The sequence below is a fragment of the Carcharhinus amblyrhynchos genome, chromosome 35 (genome assembly GCF_965287045.1).
Source record: "Carcharhinus amblyrhynchos chromosome 35, sCarAmb.v2.hapA, whole genome shotgun sequence".
In the NCBI taxonomy this organism is placed as follows: Eukaryota; Metazoa; Chordata; class Chondrichthyes; order Carcharhiniformes; family Carcharhinidae; genus Carcharhinus; species Carcharhinus amblyrhynchos.
The window spans coordinates 4,043,624-4,064,725 of record NC_137358.1 but is presented as its reverse complement, the minus strand read 5'-3'; positions in this window follow the sequence as shown (position 1 = coordinate 4,064,725).

Here is a 21,102-nt window from a genome sequence, read left to right as displayed (position 1 = left end):
TCCTGTACCATCCCATAAATCGAACTGGCAAGGTATTTTGATGGATTTTTGGATGATGGGGTAAATGGGAGGTGTTGTCCATGGAAAGATTTAGACCCCCCAGACCCTATTTTGAAGCTGTCATGCTGTGTGAGTGGGACTTACCGCAGAGTTTGAGACTGACTGATCCCTTACTGACTGACCACCCAGGGTGTTAATAACATCCAACTAAAGCCCCCTTTGATCACCCAGCTCACTTCCACGGCAACTCGGGGCTCACTTAAAGGCACTTAATGGCAATCAAAAGCTATTATCTCATCTCCAACAACAATGACAAGACAGAGTGCAGGAAGGAGATAGAGAATCTGGTGCGGCAACAATAATTTCTCCTTCAATGTCAGTAAAACAAAGGAGATCGTCATCGACTTCAAGAAGTGTAAAGGAGAACATGCCCCTGTCTACATCAATGCAGACGAACTGGAAATGGTCGAGAGCTTCAAGCTTTTAGGAGTCCAGATCACCAACAACCTGTCCTGGTCCCCCCCATACTGACACTATAGTTAAGAAAGCCCGTCAATGCCTCAACTTTCTCAGGAGGCTAGGGAAATTCAGCACGTCCACTACGATTCTCACCAACCTTTACAGATGCACCATGGAAAGCATTCTTTCTGGTTGTATCACAACTTGGTATGCCCGCTGCCCTGACTAAGATCTCAAGAAAGTACAACAAGTTGTGAACGTAGCCCAGTCCTTGCAAACCAGCTCCCATCCATTGACTCTGTCTACACTTCCCACTGCCTCGGGAAAAGCAGCCAACATAATTAAGGACCCCATACACCCCGGACATTCTCTTTTCCACCTTCTTCTGTCAGGAAGAAGATACAGAAGCCTGAGATCACGTACCAGCCAACTCAAGAACAGTTCTTCCCTACTGCCATCAGACTTTTGAATGGACCTACCATATATTAAGGTGATCTTTCTCTACATCCAAACTATGACTGTAACACTACATTCTGCACCCCCTCCTTTCAGATCAGCCATGATCTTATTGAAGGGTGGGGCAGGCTCGAAGGGCTAGATGGCCTACTCCTGCTCCTATTTCTTATGTCCTTATGTTCTTTCCTTCACCTATGTACTCTTTGAATAGTATGATTTGTCTATATAGCACGCAAGAAGCAATACTTATCACTGTATACCAATGAGGCACAGTGGCACAGTTGTTAGCACTGCTGCCTTACAGCGCCAGGGACTGGGGTTCATTTCCTGGCTTGGGTAACTGTCTGCACATTCTCCCCGTGTCTGCTTGGGTTTCCTCCGCGTGCTCCAGTTTCCTCCCATGGTCCAAAAGACATGCTGGTTAGGTGCATTGGCCGTGCTAATTTCTCCCTCAGTGTACCCGAACAGGCGCCGCAGTGTGACAACTAGGGGATTCTTACAGTAACTTCATTCCAGTGTTAATGTAAGCCTATTTGTGACACTCATAAATAAACTTAAAAAAACTTACATATGACAACAATAAATCAAATCAAAATGTTTCAGGCCTGTATTTGAACGTGAGCGTAAAGTAAAATTTATTTATTAGTCACAAGTAAGGCTTACATTAACACTTCAATGAAGTTACTGTGAAAATCCCCTAGTCGCCACACTCCGGCGCCTGTTCGAGTCACTGAGGGAGAATTTAGCACGGCCAGTGCACCTAATCAGCACGATTTTAGGAATGTGGAAGGAAACCCACGCAGACACAGGGAGAATGTGCAGGCTCCGCACAGACAGTGACCCAAGCCAGGAATCGAACCCAGGCCCCTGGCGCTGGGAGTCAGAGAGTGCTAACCACTGTGCCACCGTGTCAGGTAGAACTCCCTCGCTTGTCTGTGCTAACGTTCCTTGTGCTAAGTTGATGGGAACAATGTCTCTGTGGAGTGGGGTCTTGTCCAGTGACTCAATCAGGCTCTGACAGTGCTGTTTTGTATCTGGTTGCTGTCGATATTCCTTCCACTTGCTGGACAAGTGCTGCTGGTTAGTAAAAGCCTCATTCGCTACTCCCCGTCCCTCGCGGCTGCAAATAGTCAATGAGCCATTCATTGCCCTGAGGATTGTCCCTCCACCCTGCTCCTGACAGCAACATTGGCCCTGGTGACTGTGGTCACAACTTAACCCTTTGCAGCCCAGCCAATCTGAGGGGATTCAACCTGAGCCAATTGGGGCCGAGGAAAGCTACCGCTGCCGCACCTTCTCTGACCGTCCGCAGGTGGGGATATTTATTTTTTTCTTACTGATAGACAGGGGAATTAAGGATTATGGGGAGAGGGCGGGAAAGTGGAACTGATCCACTTCAGATCAGCCGTGATCTTATTGAATGGCGGGGCAGGCTCGAAGGGCCAGATGGCCTACTCCTGCTCCTATTTCTTATGTTCTTATGAAGTCAGCACTGCTTTGCCAGGGCAATGGGTGGGAGCGTTGGCAAACGCACGTGCTGCATTTCACATGGAGAGTTGGACATGACAGGGAGAGGTGGGAAAGCCCTGAGTTTGACAACAGCCAGTGGTGATCAGGGAAGCAAGGTGGTGCTGGAGGGCGGCGTTTTACAATCTTTGGAGGGGTGAGGAAGGCAGAACAGGAAGGGAGCATTCTGCTAGTTTCTACCACACACCCACCTGTCCAAAGATGTGTGGGTTAAGTGGATTGGCCATGCTAAATTGCCCCTTAGTGTCCAAAGATGTGTGGGTTAGGTGGATTGGCCATGCTAAATTGCCCCTTAGTGTCCAAAGATGCAGCGATTAATTGAATTGACCTTGCTACATTGCTCTATGTTATCCAAAGATGCACAGATTAGGAGGATTGTCCATGCTAAATTGCCCCTTACTATCCAAAGATGTGCAGGTTAGGGGGAATTCCACTCCCCAGGGAGTGGACCTCACTGATAAGGCCAGCATTTACTGCCTAATCCTTGCTTGCCCTCTTGAGAAGCTGATTCTGGGTCCTCTCTCTCTGCAGTAGAAGCAGAGAGTAATAAACTCCAGTCTGAGGTGGTTGGACCTTTGCTCACCAGAGGTATTGTCGAACGTGGCACCAACACAGCTGGACAGGTTCAACACTCAGATCAATCATGATGGTATCGAATGGTGGAGCAGGGACAGGGTGGTACAGAGTTGAGGGGCTGAAGGGCCTCCTCCTCTTCCTATGATTCCATGTTCTTGAAGGTCACCTTTTTCGTCGTCTATTCTCTTGGAGCAGAGGTTGAGCAGATATGCATTAAAGTGTAATGATTTTGTACATTATGCTACACTCACATCTCCCCGCCCCGTTCTATTGCAGTTGCAATTTAATAGCGAACAAGAACAAAGGAGAACAAAGAACAGAACCTCACAGCAACAGGCCCGTCAGCCCATCAAGCCTGCACAAACACATGATGTCTTTCTAAACCAACGACTTTTTCCCTCTTCACACTCCGTACCCCTCTATTCACTGCCTATTCTTGTATCTGTCAAGATGCCTCTTAAACTTGCTCTTGTATCTGCTTTTACCACCCCCCCGACAGCACATTCCAGGCACTTACCACCCTCTGTGTAAAAAACCTGCCTCTCACGTCTCCTTTAAACTTTCCCCCTTTTTGCCTTCAGCTCACATCCCCTAGCAATTGACATTTCTTCCCTGGGAAATAGACTCTAACTGTCCATTCTATCCAGGCCTCTCATCATTTTGTAGACCTCTATCGTTCCCCCCAGCTTCTGACATTCAAGCGAGAACAAACCGAGTTTGTCCAATCTCTCCTCGTAGCTAATACCATCCAAACCAGGCAACACCCGATAACCCTTTTCTGTAATCTCTCCAAAGCCTCCACATCCTTCTGACAGTGTGGCGACGAGAAATGTAAGCAATATTCCAAATGTGGCCTAACTAAAGTTCCATACAGCTGCAACATAGCTGTTGCAATTTTTGTACTCTGTGCCCCGACCGATGAAGGCCAGCATGCTTTCTTGACGTTAACACAATTACATTACATTAAATTGATTTGATTTATTGTTGTCACATGTGTTGGTATAGAGTGAGAAATATTGTTTCTTGTGCACAGACAAAGCATACCATTCATAGAGCACATAGGGAAGAGGGAAAGGAGAGGGTGCAGGATGTAGTGTTACAGTCACAGCTAGGGTGTAGAGAAAGGTCAGCTTAATGCAAGGTAGGTCCATTCAAAAGTCTGACAGCAGCAGGGAGGAAGCTGTTCTTGAGTCGGCTGCTATGTGACCTCAGACTTTTGTATCTTCTTCCCGATGGAAGAAGGTGGAAGAGAGAATGTCTGGGGTGCGTGGGATCCTTGATTATGCTGGCTGCTTTTCCAAATCATAGCTTGGGGCATTGTGTAAAGTGTTACATAAATGTGAATTCTTTCCCCTTCTTTTGGCTCAAAGGGATTAACTGCACACTGCAGGCAGATCAGCGAAGGTTGCCAGCACAATAATTAACCCTTTTCATTCCGTCAGAACCTCTCTGTCCACAAGTTACACTGAGCAAATGATGCTGAGGGGTGACTGTGATTGTGTCATTTGCACAGTTGTTAATTCTGTGGGGTCCCTGGAGAAGGAAAAGGTTCAGTAAAAAACTGCCCAGTTTGAGCAGATTATTAACAGGAGTTGTGAATGAGACCTTCCTGCATTGATAAATACTGTGTGTGTGATGTAATTCGAAATGGAATTGTAAACACTACCTCATCTCTCAGTCTATGCGTGTGTTATACTTATGTGTGTGTGTGTGTGTGTGTGTGTGTGTGTGTGTGTGTGTGTGTGTGTGTGTGTGTGTGTGTGTGTGAGTGTGTGTGTGTGTGTGAGTGTGTGTGTGTGTATATGTATGTGTGTGAGTGAGTATGAATGAGTGTATGTGTGTGTGTGAGTGGTGTGTGTGTGTGTGAGTGTGTGCGTGCCAGTCTGTATGTGTTAGTGTGTGTGAGTGTGTGTGTCTGTCTGTGTGTGTGTGTGTGTGTGTGTGTGTGTGAGTGGTGTATGTGTGTGAGTATATGTGAGTGTGTGTGTGAGCCTGTCTGTATGTGTTAGTGTGTGTGAGTGAGTGTCTGTGTGTTAGTGTGTGTATGTGTGTGCCTGTGTGTACGCCTGTGTGTGTGTATGTGTGAGTGTCTGTGTGTTATACGTGAGTTCATGCATGTGCATATCTGTGTGAAGGGGAGAATGCCAACAAGAAACTCAAGAATGGAGAAATATTTTTGTTACTCCTACCCAATTGTATCAAGAGTTCAAAGAAGTGCCACATTTGGAGAACTACGTACAATTCTGGTCGTCTTGCTATAGGTTATTAATCTGGAAATGTTTACAAAAAAGATTTACCAGGATGTTACCTGGACCAGAAGGTTTGAATTATAAGGATAGGCTAGATAGGCTGGGATTTTTTTCCCTGGAGCGTGGGAGGATGAGGGGTGACCTTATAGAGGTTTATAAAGTCATGAAGGACAGAGATAAGGTGAATAACCCAGAGCTGTACCCCAGGGTAGGGGAGTCCAAAACCGTATGTTTGAGGTGGGAGGGAAAAGATTTAAAAGGGAGCCAAGGAGCAACTTTTTCACACAATGGGTGGCGCGTGTATGGAATGAGTTGCCAGAGGAGGTGGTAGAGGTGGGTACAATGACAGCATTGTAAAGACATTTGGACGGGAACATGGATGGGAAAGGTTTAGAGGGATATGGGCTAAATGCAGGGAAATGGGACTAGCTCAGTTTAGGGAATCTGTCAGCATGGACAAGTTGGGCCGAAGGGCCTGTTTCCATGCTGTATATCTCTACGACTCAATGACTGTAAGATACAGAGTAAGTGTGAATAAGAGAGGTAGAGAGAGCGAGAGACAGAGTGAGGCAGCAAGAGTGAGAGACAAAGAGAGAGGCAGAGGGAAAGACAGCAAAAGTGAGAGACAGAAAGAGACAATGGGTGCAACAAAGAGATGCAGAGAGAGAGAGACACAAAGATACAGACAGAGAGAGAGAGAGGTGCAGAGAGAGAGAGTGTCAGAGAGAAAGAGATGCAGAGAAAGAGAGAGAGAGATACACAGAGAAAGAGGTGCAGATAGAGGGAGTTGCAGAGAGAGAGAGATACACAGAAAGAGATGCAGAGAGAGAAGCAGAGAGAGAGAAATGCAGAGAGAGAGAGAGAGAGACAGAGAGAGGGAGATATGCAGAGAGAGAGACAGAGATGCAGAGACAGAGGGAGGCACAGAGAGAGAGAGAAAGAGATGCAGAGAGAGAGATAGAGATGCAAAGAGAGAGAAATGCAGAAAGAGAGAGAGAGGCAGAGAGAGAGAGACAGAGAGAGAGGGATGCACAGAGAGTCAGAGAGAGAGAGAGATGCAGGGAGAAACAGAGTGTTTTGCCATTACGCAGTGGATTGGGAACATTTAGCTTGAAGCAATTTCTCACTCATGCAGTTCAGCAGCTCTCTGAGCTGAGGCCTGTGTGCCTCTGGAAATGAATGGCATGTCCTGTTCCACTTGGCAACATTCTTTATCAAGATTAATCTACCAAGGCCCTGGGATCTGATGGGGTAAAAGGGTGCAGCACACACAATTACATTGGTGGCTTGACTCAATCCCATTCTGTTCCGGGATAGACAGGGTGCTGAATCTTCAGGCAGTGTTCACCCAGCCCCAGGATGTTGATTGCTCACTTAATACCGCATGGATTCGCCTGGATAATTCAATGAACATAAATTAATAAATTTGACTGTGTATTAATTCCTGGTACAAGCTTACTCAAACCAAGCATAATGCTTTAGTTCAAACCTTTTCACAATACAAGGGAGACTTTTAGCTACATCTATCCTGGGAGTGTTTGATGGGGACAGTGTAGAGGGAGCTTTACTCTATATCTAACCCCGTGCTGTACCTGTCCTGGGAGTGTTTGATGGGGGACAGTGTAGAGGGAGTTTTACTCTGTATCTAACCCCGTGCTGTACCTGTCCTGGGAGTGTTTGATGGGTGGACAGTGTAGAGGGAGCTTTACTCTGTATCTAACCCCGTGCTGTACCTGTCCTGGGAGTGTTTGATGGGGACAGTGTAGAGGGAGCTTTACTCTGTATCTAACCCCGTGCTGTACCTGTCCTGGGAGTGTTTGATGGGGACAGTGTAGAGGGAACTTTACTCTGTATCTAACCCCGTGCTGTACCTTTCCTGGGAGTGTTTGATGGGGGGACAGTGTAGAGGGAGCTTTACTCTGTATCTAACCCTGTACTGTCCCTGTCCTGGGAGTGTTTGATGGGGCACAGTGTAGAAGGAGCTTTACTCTGTATCTAACCCCGTGCTGTACCTGTCCTGGGAGTGTTTGATGGACTGTATTTGTAAGAAGGGACATTCATTACTTCTCTGAATGCTGAGATTGGCCCAACTCCATCATTTTTCTAATTCCTGCCTCTTCCCAGTCCGAAATTATTATCTGCAAGTGCAACACGTGCAAGATGTGAGAAAAGGAATTGTAACTGGGAAAGGGATAAGGAGGAATCAGAGAGAGAAAGAGAGAGGAGAAAGTCATGCAAAAAATATTATACAGAAAAATAGGCCAGATGTGACACAGCCATTCACCGTAATAGACACTTTTATCCACGGTTATGTTGTTTAACTATGGAACACGGCTTGGAACTGAACCACACCTGGGATTACACCAATGTATCCATAAAGTTGTCAAAGTTTTTCATCTTGTACTCATCAGGACAAATGCAAGAATTCCAAATTTCGAACAACCATAAAAATCCGTAGGCAGGGGAAAGAATGCTGATTGGTTTACACGTCATGCCTGATTGGCCGAGGCTTGACATGGAGAATTTAAGTTTTATTTATTACTGTCACAAGTAGGCTTACATTAACGCTGCAATGAAAATCCTCCAGTCGCCACACTCCAGCGCCTGTTCGGGTCAATGCACCTAACCGCCGCGTCTTTTGGACTGTGGGAGGAAACCGGAGCACCCAGAGGTAACCCACGCAGACAGGGGCAGGCTCCGCACAGACAGTGATCCCAGCCGGGAATCAAACTCCGTCTACGCTCCAGGAATTCCATCCCTGGCGCTGTGAGGCAGCAGCGCTAACCACTGTGTCGTCCCTACAGATTGAGAGGTGGTAGATTTGAAACTGAGTTGAGGAGGAGCTACTTCTCGCGGAGGGGGTGGATTTGTGGAACTCGCTGCCCCATAGCACGTTGGAGGCTGAATCATTGAATGGTTTCAAGGAGGAGATGGATATATTTGTAATAAAAAAATGAGAAGGGGACATGGGGAACAGGCGGGAAGGTGGATTTGAGACTAGGGAAAGATCGGCTACAATAGTTATTCATAGAAATCATAGAAACCCTACAGTGCAGAAGGAGGCCATTCAGCCCATCGAGTCTGCACCATCCACAATCCCACCCAGGCCCTACCCCCATATTCCTACATATTTACCTACTAATCCGTCTAACTTATGCATCTCACGACTCTAAGGGGCAATTTTTAGTGTGGCCAATCAACCTAACCCGCACATCTTTGGACTGTGGGAGGAAACCCATGCAGACACAGGGAGAATGTGCAAACTCCACACAGACAGTGACCCAAGCCGGGAATCGAACCCAGGTCACTGGGGTTGTGAAGCAGCCGTGCTAACCACTGTGCTCCCGTGCCGCCCGGAATGATTGAGTGGCGGAGACGGCTCGAACGGCTGGATTTGCCGACATCTGCTCCTAAGTCCTATGTTCCCGTTTGCCAACTTGTCTCTCCTTTCAGCCAATACTCAAATTCTTAACTATGCAAGTGACGTTAGTCCAATGTTGAGAGCACCCGGAGGAAACCCACGCAGACACGGGGAGAACATACAGACAGGGCACAGACAGTGACCCAAGCCAGGAATCGAACAGTGATCCCTAGCGCTGTGAGGCAGCAGTGCTAACCACTGTGCCACCATACTACCCTCACTCCAGCATGCCCCCACATTCCAGTTAGTCGGCCAACGCATCTATCCTTGTGACGTACAGACTTTCTACGCCACTTAGAAAGCAAAAAGACTTATCATCCAATTGAATGATCTTTGGTTGTGAATCAAGCAGCCTCTTTTCCTTCCTTCCCCATTTTCAATATTTTTACATCTGATAGAGAGAAATGTTCAAAGAAAATGATAAAAAAAAATGACCTTTAATTAACGTCCTTTAAGATTTTTCTCCAGGGTTGCACGCAGCAATGTCCTGGAGATCGTTCTTCGATCCTTGGAGACTCCAGGCCTGTCCTGGGGGGAGTTTGGCAACTCTGCCAACTGGGGATTAGTCAAACATGACCGCCCTTTCAAAATGGCTGCCGTGCAGACACCCTGCCAGCGTCACCCGGAGAGGGTTGACTTCTACCTCAACGTCTTTTCAAGGAACTTTTTCCCTTCCCCCCCTGCAGCTCCAAGAACTCCTGACCCAAGCAGAACAGCTTCCTGGCAGAGATAGACCTGTGTTTATTACGATTCCACCCCTGTCAGCATTTGGAAAAGAGGCAATGATGAGAGAGAGAGAGAAAGAGAGAGAGAAACCGCATTGACCCAGGGACAGGAGTCAGCCGAGGCCTTATCCTTCAGCAAGGTATCAACATTCAGCAGTAAAGATTTACTTCACCTATTCCCAAAATCAGCACATTTGACACAAACTCTTACAAACTGATAATTAACAAACCACACAGAGGTTAAAAAAGTTGCATTGCAATATCACGCCATCTTCGCTCCTCTGTTTAGGGAAAGGAAACACACAGTGTACAATGAATCTTACAATAATATTCACCCAGTCTTCACCCTTCCAGTGTCTACATGACAATCCTTCCCACCTCCCCCCCCCATCCCCCACCACCCACATACCCCCCCGGCCCACTCTCATCCCGTCTAAGAAATCACAGAACCGCTACAGTACAGAAGGAGGCCATTTGGCCCATCGAATCTGCACCAACCACTATCTCACCCAGGCCCTACACCCGCACGTCCCTACATATTTACCCACTAATCCCTCCAACTCCCTACACATCTCAGGACAATTTTAGCATGGCCAATCAACCTAACTCGCACATCTTTGAACTGTGGGAGGAAACCGGAGCGCCTGGAGGAAACCCACGTAGACACGAGGAGAATGTGCAAACTCCACACAGACAGTGACCCAAGTTGGGAATCGAACCCAGGTCCCTGGAGCTGTGAAGCAGCCGTGCTAACCACTGTGCTACCGTGCCGCCTTTAGGGAAGGAAATCTGCCGTCCTTACCCGGTCTGGCCTACATGTGACTCCAGAGCCATGGGGTTGACTCTCAACTGTGCTCCAAGAACAACTAGGGGTGGGCAATAAATGCTGGCCCAGCTGGCGATGCCCATGTCCCACAAATGAATACAAAAAAATAGCTGGAGTGGGTATAGCATCAAATCCTGCTGTAACTTTATTTAAATGCTATCCCCTTTTTAAATCAGGAAACTCACGTAGATTCATACAGAAATTAGACCATAAGACAAAGAGCTCGATCTTACTGCCTGTTTACGCCACATTCCCGTGGCAGCGAGATCAGAGAATTTGGCAGCCAGCCAAATCACTGTTCATTGCATTGGGGTGGGAAAATCCTGCCGGTGCCAACAGTGGTAAGATTCCGGCTGTAGGAGAACAGGTAGGCCATTCAGCCCATCGAGTCTGCTCTGCCAGTCAATGAAGTCATGAGTGATCTGATATAACCCTCAACTCCAAATTCCCGCCTTATCCCCACAAGCCTTGATATCCTTACTGATTAAAAACCTCTCTATTGCAGCCTTGAGCATACTTAACAAGGATGTGTACCACTGATCATTATTTTTATTTCCCATTAATCGACTAAGACATTTGCTGAATGAGTGTCACTTAGCACAGCATTAATTGTCTGATTAACACAAAGTGGTTACATTTCATTGAATGATGTGTGGGCAGCACGGTAGTTACAACTGTTACCTCAGGGACCGAGGTTCGATTCCGGCCTTGGGAGACTATCTGTGCGCAGTCTGCACGTTCTCCTGGTGTCTGCGTGGGTTTCCTCTGGGTACTTCAGTTTCCTCACATAGTTCAAAAGATGTGCTGGTTAGGGTGCACTGGCCATGTTTAACTGCCCCTTATTGTCCAAATCTGTGCAGGTTAGGTGGATTGGCCATGCTAAATTGCCCCTTAGTGTTCAAATTTGTGCAGGTTAGGTGGATTGGCCATGCTAAATTGTCCCTTAGTGTCCAAAGATGTGCAGATTAGGTGGATTGGCCATGCTAAATTGTCCCTTAGTGTTCAATACTGTGCAGGTTAAGTGGATTGGCCATGCTAAATTGTCTTTTAGTGTCGAAAGATGTGCAGGTTAGGTGGATTGGCCATGCTAAATTGTCTTTTAGTGTCGAAAGATGTGCAGGTTAGGTGGATTGGCCATGCTAAATTATCCCTCAGTATCCAAAGCTGTGTGGGTTGGACGGATTAGCCGTGATAAATGTGTGGGGTTACGGGGATAGGACAGGTAGGTGGTCTTGGATAGGATGGTCTGTTGGAGAGTCGGTGCAGACTCAATGGGCCAAATGATCTCCAACTGCACTGTCGGGATCCTATGATTATAACAATGACCCGGGCTCTACAGTCCTCTGAGGCAGAGAATTCTACGGATTCACCACCCCTCCCACCTCCCGAGAGAAGAAATTCCTCCTCTTTTGCCTTAAATGGGCCCTTTCTCTGAGATTTTGTTCTCTGCTCCTCGACTGTTCCACAAGGGGAAACAATCTCTCAGCATCAAATCCCCTGAGAACCTGATATGTCTCAATAAGGTCACCTCTCATTCTAGTTATTTAAAAAAACTCAGACCATGCTGATAATATTTCCCAGGATAACATAGCTGGTGCAATAAATAAGATACTAGCTTCTTTCTTTTTTTATTTTGTTTATTTTATTTATTATGTCACAAGTTGGCTTACATTCACACAGCAACGAAGTTACTGTGAAAATCCCTTAGTCGCCACACTCCGGCGCCTGTTCAGGTACATTGAGGGAGAATTTAGCACGGCCAATGCATCTAATCAGCACGTCTTTTGGACTGTGGGAGGAAACCGGAGCACCTGGAGGAAACGCACACAGACACGGGGAGAACATGCAGACTCCACGCAGACAGTGACCCAAGCTGGGAATCGAACCCGGGTCTCTGGTGCTGTGAGGCAGCAGTACCTCGCTAAATTCTCCCTCAGTGAACAGAGCTGGAGTGTGACGACTAGGGGACTCACCACATAAACACAATGGCTACAAGAGCAGGTCAGAGATTAAGAATACTGTGGTGAATAACTCATCCCCTGACTCCCCAAAGCCTGTCCACCATCTACAAGGCACAAGTCAGGAGTGAGATGGAATTCTCCCCACTTGTCTGGATGAGCGCACCTCCAAAACTGAAGAAGCTTGACACTATCCAGGATGAAGCAACCCCACTTGATTGGCACCAAATCCACAAACATCCACTCCCTCCACCACCGGTGCTCAGTAGCAGCAGTGTGTACCATCTACAAGATGCACTGTAGCAATTCACCAAAGATCCTTAGACAGCACCTTCCAAACCCATGACCACTTCCAGTTAGAATGACAAGGGCAGCAGATACAGGGGGAACACCACCACCTGCAAGTTCCCCTCCAAGCCACTCACCATCCTGACTTGGAAACATCGGCCGTTCCTTCACAGCCGCTAGGTCAAAATCCTGGAATTCCCTCCCTAATGGCATTGTGGGTCAACCCACAGAACATGGACTGCAGAGATCAAGAAGGCAGCTCACCATCACCTTCTCAAGGGGCAACTAGGGATGGGCAATAAATGCTGGCCAGCCAGCGATGCCCATGCCCCACAAATGAACAGAATTTAAAAATATTGACTCTAACACCTCTCCCATGACAGCTAATGGCCTGATAGTTTCTTGTATTCTGGTCAGTCACAAAGTCAGGATCTCCTATGAGTCAGCGGGTATGTTTGACCTCTTCAGGGATGCCCAGAGGAAATCCCTAAAATATTTCTGCCATCTTCCTCAGAGTCTTTTTTTAAACTTATTCCTTAATCGGATGTGATGGTCATTGGCAAGGCTGGCACCTCCCGTCCAAATCTAATTGCCCTTGAACTGAGTGGTCTGGTTAGCCTTGGGCAGGACGGTGGCACAGTGGTTAGCATTGCTACCTCACAGTGCCAAGGACCTGGGTTCGATCCTGGTTTGGGTCACTGCCTGTGTGGAGTCTGTATGTTCTCCCAGTATCTACATGGGTTTCCTCCAGGTACCCCGGTTTACTCCCACTCCCCAAAGATGTGCAGGTTAGGTGGATTGGCCGTGCTTGATTGCCCTTTAGTATCAGAGGGACTAGCCTGGGTACTTGCCGCAGGAGGACACAGGTAAAAGGTGCTGGGGAGTAGGTACAGAGGAGATGTCAGGGGTAAGTTTTTCACTCAGAGAGTAGTGGGTGCGTGGAATGGATTGCCAGCAACGGTGGTGGAGGCAGATTCGACAGGGTCTTTTAAGAGACTTTTAGATAAGTACATGGAATTTAGTAAGATAGAGGGTTATAGTAAGCCCTCTCTCAGGTAGGGACATGTTCGGCATAACTTTGTGGGCCGAAGGGCCTGTATTGTGCTGTAGTTTTTTTATGTTTCTATGTAAATATGTGGGGTTACAACCATTGGGCAGCACAGTAGCACAACGGTTAGCACTGCTCCCTCACAGCACCAGGGACCCAGGTTTGATTCCCAGATTGGGCCACTGTTTGTGAAACAGAAGCACCCCCAGGGGAAACCCAAGGGGAGAACGTGCAGACTCTACACAGAGAGTGACCCAAGCTGGCAATGGAACCCAGGCCCTGGATGGTGTCGAGCTTCTTGAGTGTTGGAGTTGCGCCCATCCAGGCAAGCGGGGAGTAATTCCATCACAGTCCTGACTCGTGCCTTGTAGATGGTGGACAGGCTTTGTGGGGGGGGCCATCACTGTCTGCGCTATTGATTATGTGTGAGCTCCCCGACACTGCAGCTGGCAGTGGTCACTGAGCCCAATGGAATGAGCACAAACTGAGGGTTTTAAACACTGACTGGCCTGAATGGTTGGAAAATTCCTGCCAAATTCTTTCTTCCTGATTCTGTAATTTGCAGTGCTTGGACATTGAGAAATAATCTAAACCACTGTGGGTACAGAACAGGTAAAACCGTGTCTTCTGAGTCCGTAACACTGTGCAGGAAACCCGAGCGTTGTCAATTAAACCAGAAGACCATAAGACATAGGAGCAAAATTAAGGCACTCGGCCCATCGAGTCTGCTTCGCCATTCAATCATGGCTGATATTTTTCTCATCCCCATTCTCCTGCCTTTTCCCCATAACCCCTGATCCCCTTATTAATCAAGGAGCTATCTATCTCTGTCCTAAAGACACTCAATGACCCGGCCTCCACAGCCTTCTGCAGCAAAGAGTTCCACAGATTCCCCACTCTCTGGCTGAAGAAATTCTGCCCCATCTCTATTTTAAAGGATCGTCCCTTTAGCCTGAGGTTGTGTCCTCTGGTTCTAACTTTTCCTGCTAGTGGAAACATCCTCTCCACGTCCACTCTATCCAGGCCTCGCAGTATCCTGTAAGTTTCAATAAGATCCCCCTTCCTCATCCTTCTAAACTCCAATGAGTACAGACCCAGAGTCCTCGACCGTTCCTCTTACGACAAGCTCTTCATCCCAGGGATCATTCTTGTGAACCTCCTCTGGGCCCTTTCCAAGGCCAGCACACCCTTCCTTAGATATGGGGCCCAAAACTGCTCACAATACTCCAAATGGGGTCTGACCAGAGCCTGAGATAGCCTCAGAAGTACATCCCTGCTCTTGTATTCTAGCCCTCTCGACATGAATGCTAACATTGCATTTGCTTTCCTAACTGCCGACTGATCCTGCTCATTAAGGACATCTTGACAAATACATGAATAGGATGGGAATAGAGGGATACGATCCCCGGAAGGGTAGGGGGTTTTAGTTCAGTCGGGCAGCATGGTCAGTGCAGGCTTGGAGGGCCGAAGGGCCTGTTCCTGTGCTGTAATTTTCTTTGCTCTTTGTTAACCTTAAGAGAACCTTGAACAATGTCTCCCAAGTTTCTGATTTCCTAAGTATTTTCCTATTTAGAAAATAGTCAATGCCTCCATTCCTCCTTCCAAAGTGCATAACCTCACACTTTTCCACATTGTATTCCAACTGCCACTTCTTTGCCCCCTCTCCTAACCTGTCCAAGTCCTTCTGCAGCCCCCCTGTTTCCTCAATACTACCTGTGCCTCTGCATATCTTTGTGTCATCTGCAAACTTAGCATCAGTGCCTTCAGTTCCTTTTCCAAATCGTTAATGTATATTCTATATCTCGGAGCCACGCAGAGATGACACCAGTCTCTCTGGGTGTAACAGGTTTTTAATTCTGCTCCACGTTTCAAGATCTGAGTTCCAGCTCTTCCTGCAGCCTGCTTACTTTGCTCGGAGTCCACACCCAGGCATAACCAAACAAGCACCGTGAGCATAGATCAGTCAATCGTATCCCTGGGGAATTGGACAATTGCGCACCACGCAGAACAGGAACTCACTTTGAAAGTGGCACCCTCCCGAGGTTTGAGGGCCCATTATAAAACATCTCTACACACCCACACCCTTCGCCCACACCCCCCATCAATGCCATCCCATCCCAACCTCTGTCTCTTGGCCACTATCCAGGCTGACTCAAAACCCACTTGAGGATTCCGGCCCAAACATCCTAACTTCACTAACTTCTGCTCATTATAAAACTGCAGCCTGCGGCAGGGATGCAAAGATGAAGGAGAGAGAAAAAAAACCATTTGGAGAAAAGCCAGAAGATTCAATCGTTTGATTATTAATGATTTATTTGTGCCTTTGTTGGATAGCGATTGGTGTCAGCGTTTTGGAGACTGCTGAGGGCCCAGATCCCAGAAACAACCGTGTTGGGAGTCAGTTGCGGAAGAAGTGGAGGGTGGTGAGGGCACGGGTGGCGGGGGGGGTGGTGGTTGGCAGGCACAGATGGAAACTAATATCCGAACACAGGTCCCCTGATTGAATTTACATTCCTTTTATGTCTAAATGCCTTTTCATTTCTGCTTACAGGTTGAGAGAAATAAGATGCATTTATCTGGCGCTGGGAGTGTTTGATGGGGGGGACAGTGTAGAGGGAGCTTTACTCTGTATCTAACCCCGTGCTGTACCTGTCCTGGGAGTGTTTGATGGGGGACAGTGTAGAAGGAGCTTTACTCTGTATCTAACCCTGTGCTGTACCTGTCCTGGGAGTGTTTGATGGGGGACAGTGTAGAGGGAGCTTTACTCTGTATCTAACCCCGTGCTGTACCTGGTCCTGGGAATGTTTGATGGGGGACAGTGTAGAGGGAGCTTTACTCTGTATCTAACCCCGTGCTGTACCTGGTCCTGGGAGTGTTTGATGGGGACAGTGTAGAGGGAGCTTTACTCTGTATCTAACCCCGTGCTGTACCTGGTCCTGGGAGTGTTTGATGGGGGACAGTGTAGAGGGAGCTTTACTCTGTATCTAACCCCGTGCTGTACCTGGTCCTGGGAGTGTTTGATGGGGACAGTGTAGAGGGAGCTTTACTCTGTATCTAACCCCGTGCTGTACCTGGTCCTGGGAATGTTTGATGGGGGACAGTGTAGAGGGAGCTTTACTCTGTATCTAACCCCGTGCTGTACCTGTCCTGGGAGTGTTTGATGGGGGACAGTGTAGAGGGAGCTTTACTCTGTATCTAACCCCGTGCTGTACCTGTCCTGGGAGTGTTTGATGGGGACAGTGTAGAGGGCACTTTACTCTGTATCTAACCTTGTGTTATACCTGTCCTGGGAGTGTTTGATATTGTATTTTAGATTTTGACCCCGTTACAGTGAAGGAACAGTGATATATTTCCCTGTGAGGATTGTGTGTGTCTTGCAGGGCAATTTTCAGATGGTGAGGCCTTGCCCCCGTATCCTTCTATGTGGTAGAGCTTATGGGATTGGAAGGTGCTGTTGAAGGAGTTCTGGTGGACTGCAAGAGTGCACCTTGTGGATGGTGCATACTGCTGCCAGTCTGCATCAGTCATGGTGGGCATGAATGTTTGTGGATGGGATGCCAATCAAGCAGACTGCTTTGTCCTGGATGGTGTCGAGCTTCTTGAGTGTTGTTGGAGCTGCACCCATCCAGACAAGTGGGGAGTATTCCATCACACTCCTGACTTGTGCCTTGTACATGGGAGGTGGGTCCGGTGGGGTGGGGGTTGGTGGGGGGGTGGGGAGGGGGGGGTTCATCATGTCCTGCATCTCTTGATTACGTATGAGCTCCTAGATACTGCAGCTGGCAGTGATCATTGACCCAATGGAATGAGCTGGATAGCACAAACTGAGGGTTTTAAACACTGACTAATGCAGAGTATTTATTCTGAAAATGACTGGTTAGTCCTCCCCTGAACTATTGTGTCCAATTCTTCAACAAGAGAGATCCCAACCATCTCACCTTGACATGCCATGACATTACCATCAGTGAATTCCCCCGCTATCAACATCCTGGGGATTACCATTGACCAGAAACTAAACCGGGCCAGACATAGCGGTACAATAACAGGTCAGAGGTTAGGAGTTCTGTGGTGAGTAACTCACCTCTGGACTCTTTCACAGAATCCCTACAGTGCAGAAGCCATTTGGCCCATCAAGTCTGTACCAGCCACAATCCCACCCAGACCCTATTCCCATCACCCCACATATTTATCCTGCTAATTCCCCTGACATTTGGATCAACTTACATGGCCAATCAACCTAATCTGTACATTTTTGGAGGATGGGGGGAAACCGGAGTACCCTCCTTAGAGGTATTCAACAAGGAGGGACACTGTACTCCATTAGCCTCATCAATGCCCCATCAGGGTGACATAGCAGCACACTTTGCACTGCTGCCTCATGGCACCAGACACCCAGGTTCAACTCCCGGCTTGGGTCACTATCTGTGTGGAGTTTGCACATTCTCCCCGCGTCTGAAAGGGTTTCCTCCGGGTGCTCCCATTTCCTCCCACACTCCAAAGATGTGTAGGTGGATTGGCCATGCTAAATTGCCCCTTAGTGTCCCAAAGTGAGCAGGTTAAGGGAGGTAATGGGGTAAATATGTGGGATTAGGGCAGGGGTAAGAGTAAGGGGTAAAATCTGTACAGAACAGAAACTCCTGGAAATGTTGTGTGGGTCAGTCGATAACTCTTAGAGTTGTCATCCTAAACCATTAACTCGGTTTTCATCTCTGTAGATGCTTATTTTCTTAATTATTCTTATTTATTTATTAGTGTCACAAGTAGGCTTACATTAACACTACAATGATGTTACTGTGAAAATCCCCCAGTCGCCACACTCCAGCGCCTGTTCGGGTACACTGAGGGAGAATTTAGCATGGCCAATCCACCCTAACCAGCACATCTTTCAGACTGTGGGAGGAAACTGGAGCATCCAGAGGAAACCCATGCAGACACGGGGGGAATGTTCAGACTCTGCACAGACAGGGACCCAAGCCAAGAATCGAACCCAAGTCCCTGGCACTGGGAAGCACCAGCGCTAACCACCGTGACACCCCACTGGAGGGAATCTTACCACTGCTCATGCCAACGGGATTTTCCCATTCCACCGCAATGAACGGGGATTTGGCTGACTGCCATATTCTCCAACCATGCTGCAGCAGAGTGTGGCATGAATGGCCGGTAAGGTCACACCCTCAGTTTAAGTTAATTTAAGCTTTGTTTAAGTTTGAGATTCTTGTTTGGGACTGGGGTATGTCGCTCATAAACTCAATATGGATTTCAACAGTTCAATAGAACACTTCTTCCCAGAGGGTCTTTTACCATGTGACTAATTAAACCTGTTTCTCTGCACAATAGTAGATCTTAGGTTATTTATTTATTAGTCACAAGTAAGGCTTACATTAATACTGCAATGAAGTTATTGTGGAAATCCCATAATCGCCACACTCCAGTTTGGGTACACTGAGGGAGAATTTAGCACGACCAATGCACCCTAACAAGCACGTCTTTCAGACTGTGGGAGGAAACTGGAGCACCCGGAGGAAACCCACACAGACACGGGGAGAACGTGCCAACTCCACACAAGCAGTGACCCAAGCCAGGAATCGAACCCTGATCCCTGGCGCTGTGAGGCAGCGGTGTTAACCACTGTGCCACCGTACCAACCCACAGTGGCACAGTGGTTAAAATGATTGCTGTCCCTTGTTGGTTCCAACAGCAAACTGTTCCAAACCACCTTATAAATTTGATTGGTTTAGTCTATCTGAATATCAAAGTCCCCCATGATGTCTTTGTGGCAAGCTCCAATTCTTACTTAATTCCCCTCCTCTGCCCCCACCTGCATCGCCCATCCACTCCCCCTTCCACACTGGTAGCGTCACTCCACCCTCTCCCCCACCCTTTTATACAATAACTTGGATCTACTCCTGATATTTAGTCTTGCCAAGAAGCTGTTCACTAGACTGATCTCTGTACAGGCGACTGGAAGTATTGGAATTGATTGTGTGTTCGAGCGAGTAATCAGGTGGGATTAACCCCCTGGACTGTCAGGTGAGCACTGAGGTCCCTAAGGGTTTGTGGGCAATAATGATGTCTATCTGAGTGCGAGTGACCAAGTGTCAGCCATGGTCCTGGTCTAACAATAACCCTCCAAGATGGCATTTGGAATATTGTGAGCAGTTTTGAGCCCCATATCTAAGGAGGGATGCACTAGCCTTGGAAAGGGTCCAGAGGAGGTTCACAAGAATGATCCCTGGAATGAAAAGTTTGTCATATGAGGAAGAGTTGAGGACTCTGGGTCTGTACTTGTTGGCGTTTAGAAGGACGTCTTATTGAAACTTACAGGATACTGCGAGGCCTGGATAGAGTGGATGTGGAGAGGATGTTTCCACTAGTAGGAAAAACTCGAACCAGAGGGTACAGCCTCAGGCTAAAGGGACGATCCTTTAAAACAGAGATGAGGAGGAATTTCTTCAGCCAGAGAGTGGTGAATCTGTGGAACTCTTTGCCGCAGAAGGCTGTGGAGGCTGGGTCATTTAAGACAGAGATAGATATGTTCTTGATTAAAAAGGGGATCAGGGGTTATGGGGAAAAGGCAAGAGAATGCGGATGAGAAAAATATCAGCCATGATTGAATAGCGGAGAAGACTCACTGGGCCAAGTGGCCTAATTCTGCTCCTATGTCTTATGATCTTATAGGACGAAAGTGGACAAAAGTACAACCTTTAAAATAAAATAGGAAGGTGAATAATCCTTTTTCAATGTTTTGTGCCATTTACAAGGACCATTACAGAATCGCAGAGCTACACAGTGAAGAAGGAAACCATACGGCCCATCAAACCTGTGCCACCTCTTTAGTAGAACCAAGCAATTGGGGCCAAAATAGTTGGGGCCAGAACGTTGTTTGATCTCCTGGAAGAAGTTAAATAGAGCTCTTGGGGATAAAGAGATCAAGGGGCGGCACGGTGACAGAGTGGTTAGCACTGCTGCCTCACAGTGCCAGGGGATCCGGGTTCAATTCCGGCTTCGGTTGACCGTCTTTGTAGAGTTTGCACGTTCTCCCCGTGTCTGCGTGGGTTTCCTCCGGGTGCTCCAGTTTTCTCCCACAGTCCAAAGATGTGGGGGTTGGATTGATTGGCCATGCTAAATTGCCCTTATTGTCAGGGGATCTATCAATGTGGGGTTACGGAGATAGGGCTGGTGGTGGGGGGGGAGGGTTGTTGTTGGTGAAGATGCGATGGGATGATTGGCTTCCTTCTGCACTGTAGGGATTCTATGATATGGTCGGGGGGAGTCAGGATATTGAATTTGATGACCAGCCATGATCAAAATGAATGGAGGTGCAGTCTCGAAGGGCCGAACGGCCTCTTCCTGCTTCTAGTTTCTATGGCGCGGGCTTGAAGGGCCTGTGCTGCACTGTACTGTTCTTTGTTCTTTGCACTCCATCTCTAACTCTGTGCTGTAGGTGCCCTGAGAGTGTTTGATGCTACGTGTCTATTGTTTGCGATGCTGGTCACCAGCAGTTAGGGGGTTAACGGTGCTCGCTCGGTTATTTGCTAGGCGCTAACCTTGCCGCTCGCGAACCAAAAT